We start from the raw sequence: 16,367 nt of genomic DNA, 5'->3' as shown, positions 1-16,367 counted from the left end.
AGAGTAAAGAAGTCTTGGTTATGCAAATAACAACAACAAACAAACAAAATATGTACCAACAGGAAGTAAGGTAAAGGTTTTACCCTGAGGCAGAAGGAGCAGGTCAGTTACTCCTATTAATCTTGGAGATGACCACTGTATGGCATCAAATATAATTTTTTATAAACTATATATACATGCATATATTTTTAAGACCCAACAAACACTTGTCTTTCAGATGCTCAGGGAGAAGTCTAGGTCCTTCCACAGATGACAAACCCAGCTACCATGTGAGGTCAGTGCTGTTGGTTCAGGGACCACGGCTGGAGGGGCGGGACTTTAGGGCAGCTCCTGAAGAAGCAAGGTAGTTCACACTTCCTACCCTGAGTTTAGTCCAGCTGTTGAATCCACACTGTGAGAATTTACAGTATGAGGTAGAACAGAGTGGGAGATGCTTTAGCAGCCAGGTACCAGGAAAAAGGCCAATGAAGAAGTCTGGCAGCAAAGGAGATCATCATCAAGTGGGTAACTCACGCTTGAAGAGTCCCACTCATGCACGTGCCACCCTGGCCCACACACCACTCTTCATGGCAAAAATCCAAGGTGGGCAGGCTGCATGACTCTAAGTGTGAATATCTGGCAGGCAGTAGGCCTCAGAACTGGAGTGAAATGACCCTAAGGAAAGAAGGTGTTCCCTGCTGGTCAGCAGTCTCTCCCTATATGTAGGGGGTCACAGGGTCCATTGTGTGACTGAAGTCCATGGTGTGGACCTGAGCTCCGGATGCTGTGTGTGAACACATCAGGCCCTGGTCACATTTCCTCCAGTGCTAAAGCTTTCAGCATTTCTTGGGAGAAGACAAGGATGTGGGGAAGGGTGTTCCAATGGGATTGAACAAGTCTGGGAGGCAACCCATCAGAAAACAGAGCCCAGCAAGAACATAGGTCTGTAACTAGTCAACATCCCAAATCACCAAGCTTCCTGGGAGTGAGAGCTGCAGAACACAGAAGAGAGGAGGCATCCTCAGAGCTGCTGGCTGCACTGGCTCCCCAGCACAAGAAAGGCTGGAACTGATAGTTCCGGATTTCACCAGCAGCTCAAAGTGTGAGTTTGCATGAAGAAGCCTCCAGAAACCTGCCAGCTCAGCTGGCTTAGCAGACACGTTGGGACTGTGAACAGTAAATGCGCAAGAACCATGAAGGCGGCCACACCACCTCTTCTCTTGAGTACAGGCAAAACATATCTGTCTGCTCAATGGTAAAGGCATCTTTCACTACTCACTGAAAAAGTAGAAGGCCAAGTTGAAGTCCCCAAAAGATGCCGGCTTGATGTAACGATTAGTGTTTCAGACCCACGTTCTGGGAACCTCACATTCCCCCAGGTCTCTGGAAGACACCATCCCTCTTCTTCTTGAGGACACTCATCTAGAGACTAGAGGTGAAACCCAGTGGTGAATACTCTCCTAACACGCTCAAGGCCCTAAGTTTGATCCCTAGGACAACAAAATCAAGCTGATGCCCCTAAACCCTGCCAGGCATGAGGATGCACACCTATTATCCTAGCACCAGGGAGGCCACAGTGAGAGGATCATGAGTTCAAGGCCAGCTTAAGCTACATAGTAAGTCACTGTGTCAAAAACACTGGAGAGGGAGGAAGAGACAAAAGGGGATAGGAGGAAATGGATGGAAGGGAAAAGGAAGAATGGGGGGATCACTAGGAAGAGACTACCAGGATTTGAAAAAGAAATAAAGAAGACAATATTAAATAGCCTAAGAACTTGTTCTAAGAGCTGATTTATTTATTTTTAAGTTATTCATTATTTATTTTATGGTGCTGAAGATAATTGCCAAATTCTATTGACATGCTTAGTTCTAACCGAAATACTTCTGTTGGTCTCCCATATACATACAGTATTTGCATAAAACTAAACTATGTGGCCCGAATTCCCATATCTATGTGTATCCCATAGACAAAAGTTGTCCCCAGCCTTAAACAGAGAAGCCACTCTGAGAATGAAGAATGATGAATGTAGAGACTTGTGGCTGTCCAAGATGCTGAGAATAAGTGATAATTATGAGCTCACTCCTAAAGAAGACATTTTCACCTCCCCCTCTAAGGCTCAGGGAACACTGTAGAAGAGGAGGCAGGAAATATGTAAGAGCTGGGATATCAAATTAGTTGAGGGGCTGTGGAAGGCTAGCCTATCCTCTAGCTCACACAACTACGGCAACCACTAACTCACAACAACTGTGCCATCTTGCGCTGGGCTCACATCAGACTAGTTAGCAGCAATCAGTCGTGGCAGCAAGAGGGGCTCACAGACCTCTAGTATTTACCACTGATGTGCTGGCTATTACAGATTCCAGAAGAGAATCACTGTCTCTAGTTGTGTACCCACTGCCAATCCCACCAGGCTCTAGTGTATAGCTCCAAACCCATAGTCCTACAGACTGCCCTGGTTAAACTCCGCATGTCAAAAAACAAGTAGGCATGAGAGTAATCTGTGGAGAGGGGTAGTAGCGAGATGAGAGAGTTGCTGGAAACAACCAAGAAATGAGACAACCAAGCTGAAAGTCAGGAAGCATTGATTGTGTGCAATGGGCCCAGGAACATAGATTCCAAAACTGGACCCCAAGTTCAGTTAAACAGAGCCATTTATGCCTTCTTTTGTTCCCTTACCAAGCTGTAATGACACATATTTCCATCAGATAATCAAGTTTGCCTAAGTATCCTATATAAGCAAAAACGTTTCCCCAAGCAGCAGAATTTACCAAAAACCATTTATTGGGCATAGTAGAAGGAGAAGGAATTTTCACACAAGTGAGATCGTACAAGGGCGCCAGCCTGTTGCAAATGTTTTTAATTGTTGCATAACAAATGTTTCCTAAAGACACAAAGCCACAAAAAAGAAGAAAAGAAAAAGAAAAAGAATCTATTTGTAAAGGGAAAAAATTAAGTTAGACATTGAGCTACTTGTTAGCAACACAGATAGCTAGAGAAACAGTTCATATTTTTATACCCAGCCAAAATGCAATGTATTCTGCACATTCGCTTTTTTAGGAAGCCCCTTACTGTACCAGAAGCATCAATAGAACTGGATATCAATTATTGTTTTACTGGATCATTGTACATTACAAATGCATTGAAGAATCCTAATGAACACCATAAATATGTATAAATATTACATTCAATTACTTTTTTAAGATTTATTTATTAATTTATTATCTATACAACATTCTTCATGGGTGAATAAATACATCAAGAAGGCCTATAACTATTTAAACAGAAAATGAATTCTGTTTAAAATACTAATGAAATAGAAATCTAGTGTAGACGGTTTCACTATAAATTGTATCAAATACCTAAGAAGAAATAGCAATTCTATATAATATATCCCAGAAAAGATAATAAAGATAGAGCAAGGTGCAAAGGCAATTCAATGGTGAAGGGAAATGTCTTTTCAATTACCTTTTTAAAGAAAATAAACATAACATTGCAACCAAAAACTTGATATGTAACTCAGGAAAGTTCTAGAGTGAATACTTACAACACAGATACCTAGTAACCAATCTATCTAGTGAGGAGCTGGACAGGGCAGACATAGAATCCATTTGACAGAATTACTTCCAAATACAAAGAAGAGCCAGTGTGAAGCCCAGCACAAGAGGGCTTCCCTAGCACACTCAAGAACTAGGTTCAACTCCTCACACTGCAAAAATAAAATAAAATAAAAATATAGAGAGGTTGGGTAGTATAAATACATAGAAATCTCAACATGCAAAAATTGTTTAAGCTAAAACGTAAGGAGGGGAAGTTATACTAAAAAAGAAGTAATCACAGTTCCCACTTCACCATTCAGCCCTAAGATCAGTAAGTTAAATCTTCATTCATTAAGACTTCTAAACTTAATTTTAAAATATGGTTAGTGAAGGGTTTGTGCTGCAACTCACGGGCAGAATACTGGCGTATGTAAGGCTTCAGGTCTCATCGCCAGCACAACATCCAAATATGTGCACACAAATGCAGAAAAACAAAATTTCTGTGTTTAATTTGGAAAACTATGGGAGAAGCCAACAGAAGAGATAAAGCCAGAGTTCAAAGTGGCTGCCTTCAGTAGGGTGGAGAGAGGGGGCAGGGGATTGTGCATTGATTTCCATGATAAGCCTTTCCAGCTGTTTGAACCTTTAACCCTCTGTATATGCTGTTGTTACCATTTTACTGATACCTTATTGTCTGTACAATTAAAGGGCCTCTAGATAGAACCAGGAAGTAACAGTTGTTCTTCGGGTAATTTTAGAATGAACACATACTTAAGGAGCTGTTTATTGGAAGATGATGTTGGCCTCAAGATGATGTTGGCCACTTCCATCTGATATCTTAACCAAGAGCCACTTCCTCTGGCCCACCGCCGTGGGAAGAGCCCCAGGCTCCTGGATAGAAGGAGGGGAAATCTGGCCTGTCCCACGAGGGCCTATCAAGCAGCAGCATTAGCACAACCCTCTGATTGCACTCGAATAAACTCTCTAGCCATCGCCCTTGGATTTCAGTGCAGGCTCCTTTCCCTGTGGCTCCCCCCACAGGGAAAGACAGAGCAGAGCCCTCCCCCTGTAAGTGGAAGTCACTTTATTCCGAAGGACACTGTCCTCACTAAGTTTTCCAGCTGCTTTCATCCTTTGCCAAATCCCCATAACATTCTTCTTTCTTCTTTTCATGAAAGCACATCCTTCTCTTTGGAGCCAACAGCCCAAGGGGCCGTCCACTCTAGCAAGCTTTTCCCATTCCGCTCAATGCAAAGTGTACACTGCACATCCACCCACCCATTTCAACACAGTGTGAATGAGACACAGAGAGAGACAGCCAGCCAGGCAGACAGACAGAAACAGTCTGCAGAGGAAGCTTCGGTTCTCTTATGGCCATCTCTAAAATGGCCACACCAAACATCCTCATTAGTCCCTCTCTGTGCCTTGCAGGCCGAGGGGACTGTGCAGGCAGACAGACTGCACAGTGCCCTCTGCTGGCCAACCATTACAGCGGCACTTTGTTCAACACAGCACTGCAATAGGTCTCAGCAACTCCGCAAATCCTCCAGGACCTGATACTTAAGGCACTACACTTCAGGGATTCTCAACCTCGGGTGGGGGGGGGGGGGGAGTCATAACTCCTTTCAGGGATCAAGTTACCCCTTCACAGGGGTCCCATATCAGATATCCAGCATGTCAGATGTTTACATTACAATACAGCTATAAAGTAGCAAAAAAATCATTTCATGGCTGGGGCGCACCACAACCTGAAGAACTGTATTAAAGGGTCACAGCCTTAGGAAGGTTGGGAGCTGCTGCACTATTTGATTGTCTCCCTGTACTTTGTTCTTACACATCCACTGATGGATGCTTCGTGTGGAAACAACCTACTAGCCATTCCTAAGAAATTTTACTTATCTTTTTATTTAATTTATAATTTACAAACAAAGAACTATATTCAGATTTTGTGAATCCTGGATGTAATTGTACATACAAAACAGTGCATAATAATGAGAGAGATTTCCTCTCAGTATTGTAAAGGTCCTTGCAAGTCATTCTTTTTAATGGCTACTTAATATCCTCTGATTTAGTCAGCAACTCTACCATGAACATTGCTTTATGTATACATCCCAATAAATATCTGCATTCACATGATCATGTATACAGGTGAGCATAATCCTGTAAGTCAGATTACCTGAGGCCAGACCAAGAGGAATGTGCCTTTTTAAAGAGTAATAATTCACATTTCCTAAGTTCTAACCAACATATTTTTGTTCCCAAAGGATCACAGATACTTGATTTTACTATGTAACCTACAACCCTCCCCAAAATATTTTCAAACCTCACACATTACACAAGAGGAATGTCAACTGTTATTTTTTTGCCTTTGTCTTATGATGCTGGGGACTCAGGACCTGCGGCGCGGCTGGCAAAGGGTCTTCCCCCAAGCAACCCCCCCAATGTGTTATTTCTAATGGCAGTGCATGAGAACTTTCTTGGGCAGACGCCCCTGCAAACAATAGCTGTCAGCAGTCTTACACTGCTAGGTCTCATGTCAGTGATGTATCATTGTTGCATTATTATTTCTTGATTACTATTAAAGTCAGATATATCTTCATATAACTGGGGGCAAATGGTTTTTACTCTCCATATATTGTGCTCATTTTGCCGTATGTGTGTGTGTGTCTATCTCTCTGTCTGCATGCATGCACCTGTGTGTGGAGCCAGGAAAGGAATTTGGGCATCAGCTTTAGAAAGCCAGACTCTCTCCAAGGTCCTTATGAAAAGACAAAGTGAACTTCAGTTCTGTGTCCTTGTCCAGGATCAGACTTGGCCACATCCATCTGGGGCTGGAGCCAGAGCTTTGAAGCCAAGGCTGCGGCTGGAGCCAACTCTTCCCTCCGGCTGTGGTTATCAGTTCTACGGCTGCTGTGTCTGAGATACTGCATCTTCTCTTTGTCAGCATTGTCTGATTGAGCTGTCTGCTGACCTTGGCCATCTCCCCCTGGAAACAGTATATATGATGCTGTACTTCTTAATAAACTTGCTTGGCATAAGTCTTCAGCTTATCCAAGACCTCCTTATCCAAGGTCCCAGCTACTGCTTTTGTCTTTATCCCTCAATCCCTGGTTCTCCCACTCACCCTCTGGAACCCTTATGCCTCCAGGCTCAGGTCAGTCGACTCCATCACTCTCCACCTCATTCCCCTGAGACACAATCAAACAACTTCTCTCCTCCTCTCCTCCCCTCCTCTCTCCTAACTTCCTCTTCCTCCGACAGCCCTCCTCCCTCTCCCCCTCTGCTCTCCCTCCTTCTCTGTGCCTAGAGTGAGGCTAAAAACCAGAAATCCCTCACAATCTTCTGATCTTTTGTCCCCACAGCCCTGGGTTATAAGTGTGTGTGTGTGTGTGTGTGTGTGTGTGTGTGTGTGTGGTCATACCTAGTTTTCATGTGTGTACTGGAGATCCAAACTCAGGTATCCTGCAAGCAAGCACTCTTATCCACTGACCATTTTCCCAGATTTTTGTTTTTGGGTTTTTTTGTTGTTTGTTTTGCGGTTGTTTTTTTTTTTTTTTTTATTTTGAGATAGTTGCACTGTGTAGCCCAAGTTAGACTTGGACTTCAGGTCCTCCTGAATATGCTTTCTAAATGCTGGAATTATAGGAGGGTACCAATATACCGGTATTCATCTCATATTTTCTTGTCTTGTTCTTATTTCTTATTTTAAGTATCTATTAGTAAGAATTCTTGGTATTGGCTATTAACTAAATTGCAAAAAGAGTTTTCTAAAACACTAATTTGTATTTTGATTTTCTAAGAGGACTTTTAACCTACAAAAAGACACTAGACAATGTAAATATTCCCCAAACTTTACAACTGGTTTCATTAGAGCCAGATATACTATTTTGTGGTATACACCCAAAGAACTCTACATCCTATGACAGAGACACTTGTTCGTTTATGTTCATTGCTGCTCTATTTACAGTAGCCAGGAAATAAAAACAACATAGAAGTTCATCAACTAATGAAAATGTGGAACACTTGCACAATGGAATACTCCTCGGCTGTTAAGAAAAGTGGAATTATGTGACTGGAGAGTTTGCTCAGAGTTTAAGAGCACATGTTCTTGCAGGACCCAGGTTCAATTCCAAGCCCCCACGTAGAGGTGCAAACAAACCATAATTCCAGTTCCAACACAAACATAAATGAAACCAACACCCATACACATAAAATAAAATAAATAAATCCTTTAAATTTAAAAATCTGAAATTATGAAATTCAAAGAAAAATACATGGAGCTAGAAGTTATTCTGGATATGGTACCTGAGACTCAGAAGAGAAATAGCACATGCTTTCTCTAATTTGTGGATTCTAGCTTTTAATCTTTAGATAAGTGTGTAGAAGTCAGGAAATCTGAAAGGGCTTGGAAGAGGGCTTTCAAGGGAGGGAAGAAATAATACAGTAGAAAGAGGTAAATGGTAATAGACAGGAAGAGTTAAATGAGGTGGGAGAATAGAAGAACTGAAAAATTCATATTAAAAACAACCTACGAAGAAGCTTCCTTATATATATAATCATACATGTACATATGATATAGATGAAGATATCTTATACAGGTGACAATTGCCTAGACACCACAGGGTAACAAATAAAACCTCCAGTACTAGGTAGGAGTTACCTCTTTTTGAGCTGTTGGCCAAAGGGGTCCCACAGACCCACACAGACAAACCATTGCCTACACTTTTGGTCACCTTCTGAAACTTGACAATAAGGCCCTAATACTGAAGACTTCACATACTCGAGTCACAGAACATGAAAGAAGAAAACTGGTACTGAGCTGGAGCTTCATCCCTGTTTGGTTAGTTTTTATAGTGCTGAGAAAATTAATCATCATTCTTATGTAGCTGCAAACCCTGTAAGCCAAAACAATGACCAGCCTGGATGGATGCCATAGTGGCACAACTATCACGGAAGTAACCAACCACTTTATACCTGAACTTAACTCCTTAGAAGGAACCCATACTTGCACCATTACAAGGGCCTAGAACCTACAATCAGATGGGTGATAAGCCCTAGGGGACACCCTACCACTAATACTCAGATAAAGGGACAGCAAATTAAAGTGATACCTAGTGGGTCATCATTGTATCCATGGGTTAGTACATTACCTCTCAAACCTCATGAAAGAACTTCTCATTTTGCACATATAAATTAGTACAGAGACTCACAATTGGTCAAGATTCAGAAAATAAGAGACTGTGGAATATTCAGCCCTAAATCAAACCTCTATAACACATTGCCTTCTGTCCCAAGATCAAGAATCTGCCCTAGAGGAGGCAAAAGGATTGTATAAGACAAAGATGGTGGATGACTACAAGGAAACTGCTTTCCAGATACATGTGAATTCACAGAAGTTATGACAGCAGTAGTCCCAGCACAGAAGGGGGATGTGATCATGAAGCCTTACCCCTGGTGAAGGAGCTGCTGACAACTGATAGCTACCCCCGGTAGATCTAACATGCTCCAGGGAACAGACACACACTCAGAAATACATGAGCAACACTACTTGGACTGGATGAGTTTTTATTTTTTTATTTTTTATTTTTAATGAGGACACAAAGTTGAGAGGGTAGGAATAGGGTGGATCTAGGAGAAGGTATACAGAGATCAAAACACAATGTATGAAACCCTCAAAGAATTAAATATGCATTAAAGAGTCTTTATTCTTCGTGTGTGTATGTGTGTGTTCTGCAATAGTCTGCTTATAGTTATTTTTTTTGTCAGTTTTTAATCATGAAAATTTTGAGTTGGACATCACGACTAGAAGAGAGTGTTTCCATCTTCAACATCTCTGAGGATTACCCTAAACTCATACAGTGCATGCTCTGTGCTGAAGCAAATTCTCAGAAGAGCTGGCTTTTAAAACTGCTTGAGTCATCATTTTGGCAACAGGCACCTGGAGTTTCTCTATACGTTTCTACATGAAGATTAATGATTCTAATTACTAGTAATGCAAAACTCATTCATCTAAGGCAAACCCATAGTATTTGCCCAATAGTTTGTTCAATTTAAGTGCATATTTTAATATTGTTTTTTACTATATGATATAATTAATATAACAGGTAATATGCCTCTAATGTAAAAAAAAAAAAACTTTGTGCTCACTTCGGCAGCACATATACTAAAATTGGAATGATACAGAGAAGATTAGCATGACCCCTGCGCAAGGATGACACACAAATTCGTGAAGTGTTCCATATTTTTAAATCATTCTGAGTGAAATATCCCAGAAGGAGAAAGACAAACACGGTATATACTCACTTATATAGACCTATAAGATATGATAAACATAATGAAATCTATACACCTAAAAAAGATAACCAAGAGAGTTGACATGGGGTAAGATGATCAATCCTCGTTTAGAAAGACAGATGGGATGTGCATTGAACGTATGACAGGAGTCTACTGAGCGCATCTGAAAGACTCTAACTAGCAGTGTTTTCAAAGCAAAGACTCATGACCAAACCTTTGGCAGAGTACAGGGAATCATAAGAAAGAAGGGGAGTTAGTCTGATGGGGAAAGGATAGGAACTCCACAAGGACCAAATATATCTGGGCACAGGGTCTTTTCTGAGACTGACATTCAACCAAGGACCATGTATGGATATAACCTAGAACCTCCGCTCAGATGTAGCCTGTAGTAGTTCAGTAACCAATTGGTATCCCAAAGTGAGGGGAACAAGGACTATTTCTAACAGGAACTCAATAACTGTCTCTTTGGCCTCTCCACCCCCCAAGGGAGGAGCAGTCCTGTTAGGCCACGGAGGAGGGCTTTGCAGCCAGTCCTGAGGATACCTGATAGAACAGGATCGGATGAGTGGGGAGGAGGTCCCCCCTGTCAGTGGACTTGGAAAGGGGCATGGTGGGGATAAGGGAGGAAGGGAGGGACTGCGAGGGAATGAGGGATCGGGACATGGCTGGGATGCAGAGTTAATGGAGTGTGACTGATAAGAAAAAAAAATCTTTGTTTACTGAAAGCCAATGACAATAGCCACTCCAATTTTTTTTCAAGAGGTAGACAATGTAGACACATAAATTAGACAAACACACATTCTTGTTAGAATAAAAGAAGTTCTCCATAAGAAACTGAATGATCTCCCTATACAAGAAACTCCTGTATCTCTGCTAACACACAGGGCTATTTTTACTCTATAATCAGGAGACCACGTGCTGGCAGGGACAACAATGTCCTGGGCTTCTTCTCCACCACATCACCATAGCTTGGGTTGGACGCTACTGCTCCTCCTTCAGATTCCTGGCTACATGCCCCACAAGAGGATGGAAATGTGAAGAGTCCACACTTCTCTCTGGGGATGGGGGTGTCCCTGGTCCCTAGGCTTGCTCAGCTCACGTGCAATGGGCCCTCATCAAATTCCTCAACCATGTCTCATTTGGGTGTTCTTCACTAGGCACGCTTGGAACACAGCTGCTCAGAAGTCCATGTTATAAATCTTCCCGAGACAGTGTGTCTGCCAGATATGACCTCCTTGCTTTAAGTACAGAATAAGCCCCGAGCCCCTTCCCAGAGGGAGTCAAAGTGTTAAGGAGCCAAGCTGTACGGGACTATCTGTGCGCACTGCAGACAGAAAAGGAGCGGAATTAATGGTTTGCGCTTGGAGCTTGACCAGACTACTTCATTTGCTACTGTTATACACTGTAAATACCTGGTATCCAGGGTATCTGGGATGTAGCCCCCAAAGGGATAGGTTCCTACAGGTTGAGAACTACTGCTCTCAGGTCTCTCCTGCCTCAGCAGAGGGGCACCATCAAAATTTGACAGTAGGTGTCTAGGTGTTTGTCTGTGTCTATGTTAGGGAGAGAGATCCAGTATTTTGAGTAGTGTGTTTGTCAAAGCCACCTCCCTCCTTCCAAGCCCTGGATAGGCACAACTTGGTGAACGAGGCCCATTATCACACCTGTGGCTGCCTGTCCCATCCTGTTCTGCTCAGACACTGTTGGGCAAGGCTGATTGATGGGCAAGCAGGTCCTTGCTCTCTACTGTCCTGATGAACCAACTGTTCTATGGACAGGCTCAGGAGTGGCTGCAGTGGGCAGGTACAGCACCAATAGCATCCTTAAAAGTCCAGGTCTGCAGTGTTGGACACCTAGCTCTGGAATGAGATCTTCAGGGGAACCCATGGATGACCTTCTAGCCTTCTAGCTACTCTCCAGTACAGAACACTCAAAATTAGATATGGTTGTGGAATTTGATCATAGCATGTGAGCTGAGCAAGCCTAGGGACTAGGGACATCCCCATTTCCAGAAAGAAGTGTGGAGTCCTCCAGTTTGCATCCTCTCAAGCACCAGAAACTCCAAGCTCAGGGAGCGCCAGGAGCTTTGGCGCCCTCTTCTGGCCTCCAAGGGCACCTGCACTCACATGTACATCACACAAACACACACACAAATACACACAATTACAAATAGAACAAATATTAAGACATATTTTGGAGAAAATGTACATGTATTGAACATAGACATTCTTATTCCTCATTAGACAATACAGGTGTCATCACCTCATCTAAAGGGGACAGAAGCTGCATCAGATGTGCACAGGTACTGTGCATGCACTGTGCCATTTACACACGGGCTTAAGCATCTGATTGGGTCCTGGAACCAGTCTGTCCTGAATGCCAGAGACAACTATGCTGACACAATCTCCCAATCCGAGCAATGTTATTAAATATTCAATTACAAAGGAAAATAAATCGATGAATCCCAAAATGACTTTCATACAGTGCCCATTTCTTCCAGTGTCTGGCTCTGAGAAGAAATGTTTCCTCTTTTTGGAAGGATTGTTTAACACCCCTCCTTGTCCTGTTTATCTTCTCAAAAGCAGAATTTGGTGGGAAGGGCAGCTGGAGATCACTGTATCTGCCAATCACAAGGCATGTGCCCTCCCATTTTCCTGGGAATGCATTTCCTGAAAACCCAGCATCCTGGCCGCCCTCCTCTGAGCATCCCCATGTGGACAAAATGTTTTTGTACCATTTACCTCAGCTTCAAAAGTCCTGATATCAAATTCATCATTTCTCTATAGAGGAAGTTGAGACCCATTGAGATCAAGATACCATTTACTTGTTTCAACTGTCCATAACCACACTGACCCTGTCCAGAGTTTTATGCAAACAACAAAACCAATTCCTACCTCCAATGTGCATTCTATCTGAGGTTAAAAATAAGCCAGAAGCAGTAAGCTGGGGGTTGGGAGATCAGGTCATGATGGCTCTAGGGCAAGTCTGGGCTGAATCCTGCTCACCAATTACTTGCCCTCTGGAATGGAGGCTGCTGGTTTTCATTTACCGCTCTGCCTCCTGCTCCATGGCTATTCAAACCATTAACTGTAAGCTTGCCTTTGTGGTCCTGCTGAGTGGGCTCTCATTCCCTCCCCAAGGCTGCCATTTCCAAAGATAAAAATCCCCGGCCATGGAATCTCCCAGTGTCTCCACAGAGGAACAGCTGGTGTGATGTCTGTTGGGAATTGTAATCTGAGTGTCAATGAGCGTAAAAGTACTGAGAGGAAGACAGACAGGATCAGGCCCTGTGTGCAAAGGCCTTAGATCCACAGGGGAAACCAGAGTTTGTGCTGTGCAGCTCAAACCAAGGGATCCTCTGTATAGATCTGTGACAAGCTGGCAAGCAAACAAAAAATTACAGATTACAAAAACAGACAGAGTGGCCGGATATAGAGCCACATGTTTGGAATTCTAGGGTGTCGGAGGAAGACACAGGAAAATTCAGAGTTCAAAGCCAGCCCCTGCTACAGAGGAAAGTCACCAAAACTTGGGATCAAGGGAAGAAGGCAGGGTAACCCCTTCGGCTCCTGCAAACTACCCTGTTCCTACCTTACCCTAAATGACACTCGGGGGACATGGAGTCCAGTCCTCCACCCTTCCAAAAGCCAATCCCATGGCTTCTCAGAACCAATTACCCCACCCTCAACCTCTCAAAATCCATTTCTGAGCTAATGGTGTTCTTTGATTTTTCCTGAAAAGAGATGGGACAGATGAAATGAGCTCTAATAGACAAAGAGAGCTCTCAAGGGTTATCACTGGAACAGATTCCTGTTTATCTGTTTAACTGTGTTTGCACAAACATGTTTCTGAAAGACACCATCAATGGTGGGCTCCCACAGCTGTCAGCTCATTAACCAAAACAAAATCTGAAGGGGCATCATCTCAGACTGTTAAAGAAGTGCAATGTTAAAAGGGGAGTGGTTAGAAAGGCCACAGAGTCATGACCTGTGTGGTGGTTAATCTTGGCGTCAACCTGGCTGCACCTGGAATTAACTAAAGGGCAAGCCCCAGCAAGGCTGTGGGAGATTCTGTGGATTCTGTGAAATGGAAATGCCACCCTCAATGTGGCTGGCCTCACCTGGTGGCCACCCAGATAAAATAACATGGAAGAAGGAAACTTTGCTCCTGACTGCTTTCCCTCACTCTTGCTGGTAAGTTCATCTACTCTGCTGCTGCCGCCACTGCAACATTCCAGGAAGCAGAATTAGCTTCTACAGGATTCCAGTGTGGACTGAACAGCAGAGGTTCTCCAGAAATCCACCAGGTCTCCAGCACCCAAGCCTTGCAGAATGAGCAGCTACCCAGCTCCTCTGGGTAAGAAGCCATTCCTGGATCACCCCAGACCTTACTGTGCAAGCCAATCTGATAGATTCCTTTAAATATATAGATGTGTGTAGATATAGATTCATTCTGTCTCTATAGAATCCTAGCACATGTGTGACAAAAGACACACACACACACACACACACACACACACACGACTTTCGCTTCCTGGGATAACAGACTATGACTGGTTGGATGCTGGCAGCATGAGTGCCGTGGCAGGAGGGTCAAAGCCCCATTCCCCAGCTGTGCCTCCCCCTTGGAGAGTTTACCTGCTCAACACAACAGTCAGCGCAGTAAGTGTAGGCTGACCCTTTTGCTGCACTTGCTATTCAGCAAAGTAGTGCAGCTATTTCATTTGATGCAGAAATGCCAAGTGGGTTTCTGAATATCACCCCCCACAAACTAATCCCATGACGCCTAGGTTCCAGGTGCTCTGAAGCTTAGACACTTCCTCTCCAGGCTACTCCAGCCCTTCCTCTCCTCTGTCTCCCTTCAGCCTTCACCCCAGGGCTCTGCTCAGTCCCCGTGGGGTGAGCTAAGTTTTGACTCACCATGTCCTGGACACACAGACTGCTCCGCCTTCTCCATCTGACACTCTTTCCATCCCGACCTAGAAAAAGGTCTCTCCTCTTGCTGTCCATACCTGCTAACTGTGCCTGAGCTCAGGGACGCCCACAGGACCTGAACCTGTGTGCTCCTCCCCCCTGTCCATCTTCTTCAGTGCAGCTTTGCCCCACACTGTGAGCACCCCTGAACTAGGCGAGATGTCAGTACAATAACCTTCCCAGGCCTCCGGTCACTCTTCCTCTTCCATCGCTGCCAGCCTCACTCAAGAGCATACCCAGCTAAGGATGAGGAGTCCCCACAGCTCCTCATGCTTAGCTGCAGCCTCCCAGCTTCCCAGCCTCCTACTGATGGAGCCTGCACCTGAGTGTGGTGCTCACCTGAGTGTGGCTCATTGGGATGGCTCCGCCTACCCCGAAGGCTGTGAGGACAAAGCAACAGCATAAGAAACCAAGTACAAGAGAAATAAGGCGACAAGAGCCCAGGCTCGGGCAAAATGTCTGGGGTGATTTGGTAATGCACAGCCCACTCTTTGCCGTGAGCAGGAGTAGAGGCTGGAATAGAACAAAATGCACAGCACAGGAAATATACGTACTCGTCATGTCCTCTCTCGCTGCTATTATAGACGATTACAAGCCACGGTAAATTGCTCAACAGGGAAACAGTAAGTGGATCCTGTGAACTAACACAGAGTGTTTCTGGAGCAGGTTCTCACGCTCATTTTAAACCAGGGTTTCTCTGCACTCACTGCTGGGGGCAAAAAGAGAATGGGGCGAGAGGGGGACCTGCCCAGGAGAGAGTTGCTGATTTATTTCAGTCTTTAAGTGGAAAAACTACTTTCAAGATTCAGCACTGAGATGTTTCTACACACTGCAGAGACCTGTAGCAAATTATGTTGGCAATAAAAAAACAAAAACAACAACAACAAAAAAAATCAAGGCCAAGGCTAACATAATGGGCAATACAAACTGTCTTGCTAATGCCAGAATTGTAGTAAGTTTTATTTTATGGAAAATTAAATTTTACACAAAATATGTTGTTTTACATGAATATCAAAAAATCATGAGCGAGTCAGGTAGTGCAAACCTAAAACAGTACCACTTGGGAAACTGAGGCAGGATTGTAGACTCAAGGTCATATAGAGCTACACAAGTGAGAGGGTCTCAAGCAAAACAAAAATTATGCACAAATTGGGGGGAAGTGGTAGGAGATAGCTGTGATTACATCAACTGGATACGGTAAAAGCACAAGTCTAAGAAAAGTGAGGAGAAAATGCAAAGTGAGCATCTCAGAATGCACTTGAGTTGATGCAAAAGGACCTACAAGTCCCACTGTGCGTGTCCCACACCTGGCTGCAGTCACTAGAGTAATGGGGGCAGAGAGGTGACCAAACCTGCAGCCTACACCGAGGCATAGAGAAAGTTTAGCAAACTCCAATGGGTCCTTCACACCTCTCAAGCAGGCAGGAATGGTGGTGGCCACACCACCTGACACCCCAAGTGGACCTTGACAGACCACGTTGCCAGGTCATAGTGCTTAGGTCATGCATACACAGGGCTTCAGAACTGGGAGGGGCCGTGGAAAGTCTAATGCGCACTTTTTGTCTTACACAGGAGGACACCGAC

The 16,367-nt window shown here is 43.9% G+C and overlaps 1 protein-coding gene and 1 non-coding gene across 5 annotated transcripts in view; one reads left to right on the top strand and one right to left on the bottom strand.

Moving 5' to 3' along the window:
• Positions 1–16,367, bottom strand: part of Atp8a2 (ATPase phospholipid transporting 8A2) — a 512,095-nt gene that overhangs the window by 392,176 nt on the left and 103,552 nt on the right. The window lies entirely within an intron of this gene.
• Positions 9,656–9,762, top strand: LOC132656742 (U6 spliceosomal RNA). The gene has a single exon (XR_009594434.1). It is a non-coding gene; the product is annotated as a U6 spliceosomal RNA (small nuclear RNA).

The sequence above is a fragment of the Meriones unguiculatus genome, chromosome 9 (assembly GCF_030254825.1).
Source record: "Meriones unguiculatus strain TT.TT164.6M chromosome 9, Bangor_MerUng_6.1, whole genome shotgun sequence".
Lineage (NCBI taxonomy): Eukaryota > Metazoa > Chordata > Mammalia > Rodentia > Muridae > Meriones > Meriones unguiculatus.
This window is presented reverse-complemented; position numbering and strand designations above follow the sequence as displayed.